At 32.6% G+C, this 2,935-nt stretch overlaps 1 pseudogene; it reads left to right on the forward strand.

The window, feature by feature from the left end:
- The first annotated feature begins 1,710 nt into the window (after window positions 1-1,710).
- Window positions 1,711-1,828, forward strand: LOC111743853 (annotated as a pseudogene).
- Window positions 1,829-2,935: the final 1,107 nt, after the last annotated feature.

The following is a 2,935-nucleotide window of genomic DNA, read 5'->3' on the forward strand; positions in this document are numbered from 1 at the left end:
TGAACTGTGAGGATGGTTCAATTTTAGAAAATGTTTTGATATAATCTGTTATATTAACAAAAAACTATATGTTAGATTTTGAGAAGCATTTTCTACATCCATTTCAAATTAAAAAAAAAAAAAAAGCTCTTCTTGTAATGTAGGATATCTGGAAACTTCCTTAACTCATTAAAGAAAAACTACCAAAATCTATAGCAAGCATCACATGTGATGGTGAATCAAAAATCCTGTCATGCTATTGCCATTACTATTCACATTGCACTGAAGGTTGTAATCAACGCAACAAGACAAGAAAAATATATGAAGTGTGAATACTGGGAAGTACGAACTAAAGCCATTACAGTCGACCCTTGAACAACGTAGGGTTTAAAAGTGCAAACCTTCTTCCAACCATGCAGTTAAAAACCTGCATATAACTTTTAACTCCCCCAAAACTTAAGTTGTCCCTAAGTATCCATGAGGATTGGTCCCAGGACTCCCCACTGATACCAAAATCTGCAGATGCTCAAGCCCTCTATATAAAGTGTCATAGATCATTGCATACAATTGACCCTCCACATCCGTGGACTCCCAACCATTGATTAAAACCAGTACAGGTATTTATTGAAAAAAAGCCACATATGAGTGAACCCACACAGTTCAAGTCTATGTTGTTCAAGAGTCGGCTGTATTTCTTGTAGATGGCATGGTTGTCTGCCTAGATATCTCGAGAGAAGCAACTAAAATAACTATTGTAATTAATGAGAGTTTACTAAGGTGACTGGATACAAAAGCCCCAGTAATAACTAATAAAATGTAACAGGAAAAAAATCCCATTCACAAGAACAACAAAGATGATAGAGTACCTAGGAATTAACCTAATAAAAAAATGTATAAGACTTATATGAAGATAACTTTACTGGAAGACTGAAGAACTTGATAAATATATAGACATTCTATGTTCCTGAGTGAAATACTCAATTTTGTAAAGATGTTGATTCTTCCCAAAAAATCTATAACTCCAAGGTAATCTCAATGAAAATTTTCACAAGATTTTTAATCAGCTGTGACAAGCTGCTTCTCAAGTTCTTCTAGAATAGAAAATAAACAACAGCAGAAAAAAGTTTGAGGAAAAAATGAGGTGGAGAACTTGCCCTACAAGAAATGAAAACAATCTACACAATTACAGTAATTAAGCCAATGTAGTACTGAAGTAGGAATAAACAAATAGATTAATGAAAAATAATAGAGTCCAGAAATTAACTCATGTATTCATAGGAATTTAGCTTATGATAAAGGTGGAATTTCTAAACATGAGAAAATGAAAGATTATTAAAAAATAATACTACTACTGGGACAATAAGAGAGCCACACAGAAAAAAAATGAAGTGAATTTCTACCTTATATACATACTCAGAAATAAATCCAGATTGATTCAAGAACTACATTATACAAGTATTAGAAGAAAACACAAAGAAATATTTTTATAATCATGGAATAGGAAAGACTTAGTAGTTATAAGAAAAAATAGACATTTTATTACATAGAAATTTAAAACTCTGATGGAAGATTGGGAAAATTATTTGCAACACATACCTTAGACAAACACTTAGTAACTATAATATATAAAACTCCTACAAATATTCTATTAAAAATAAGCAAGCTAATATAGAAAAATGGCAGAGGAGAAAAACAGATAATTCTGAAAAGAGGACTACGGCCATGCTACCCTGCTACAGCCATTCCACCCTGAACAAGCCTCATCCCTCTGATCTTGGAAGCTAAGCAGGGTTGGCCCTGGTTAGTACTTGGATGGGAGACGACCTAGGAAGACCAGGTGCTGTAGGCATAAAAAATTAAAAGTAAGGGATTATAAGCTGACAGGTTCCTTGCAATCTGTGAGGTCAACCAAGGTTTGCCTCCCCTAAAAAGAAAAATTAAAAAAATAAATAAAATAGAAAGAGCAAATACAAATAATCCAATACATATTTGAAAACATCCTCAACTTCACTAGCATGCAGGGAGATACAAATGAAAACAAGGAGAAATTGTTTTTTGCCTATCCAATCTTAACAGAGCTAAAAGGATTGATAATATGTAATGATGCTGTTGGGGAAACAAGAAGGCTCATACTCTGTTGAGAGTATAAAAGGTTACCTCCTTTTTGGAGAATAATTTGTCACCATCTGTCAGAATTTTTAATGTATATACACCCATCATTTCCACTTCATCTGTCCTACATATATTCCTGTAAATGTGTACAAAGATATATGTGCAATTATGATCACTGTACCTTTTCAAAAATTGGATGTAACCTAAATACTTCTCAATAAGAGACTAGTTAAAAAAAATACAGAATATCCACGCTGAAAATACCACATAATTGTTAAAAAGAAATGCATGTCTGTGTGTATCTACGTGAAACACTTCCTAGGGCACATTATTAAATGTAAAAGCAGCATCAAAACTATATGAATAATGTGATCCCATGTACGTTAAAAAAAAAAGAACTATATTCTATACATTTTATAGATATATATAAACGTGTAAATAACCACATCGTAGTCACCAAACCACAATTTAATATTCAAAAAAGCACAATTCAAACAGGATTTCTTCACTTATTCCTCCTAAGATCTTACAAATTCAGATACATAGACTTTACTATTTAACTATTTTACTATTCCAATACTTCACTATTCTTTTTTCCTCAATTCTTTGCTTTTCTGTATAAATTTTAGGAATAACTTTCCAAGTTCCATGAGAAACTCCAGTTGGGATTTTTATTGGTTTAATTAATTAAAAATTTTTCTCTGTCCCTATAGACTGAAAGCTCTTCAATGACAAAAGACCATTATCTGTCCTGTTCTCACTGAGTTTCTCTCACCCAGCCCGGTGTCTGGAGTAAAGTAGGTGCTCAATAAACATTTGTGGAATGGCTGGATGAATGAACGAA

This window comes from Pteropus vampyrus, unplaced genomic scaffold (assembly GCF_000151845.1).
Source record: "Pteropus vampyrus isolate Shadow unplaced genomic scaffold, Pvam_2.0 Scaffold123, whole genome shotgun sequence".
Taxonomy (NCBI): Eukaryota; Metazoa; Chordata; class Mammalia; order Chiroptera; family Pteropodidae; genus Pteropus; species Pteropus vampyrus.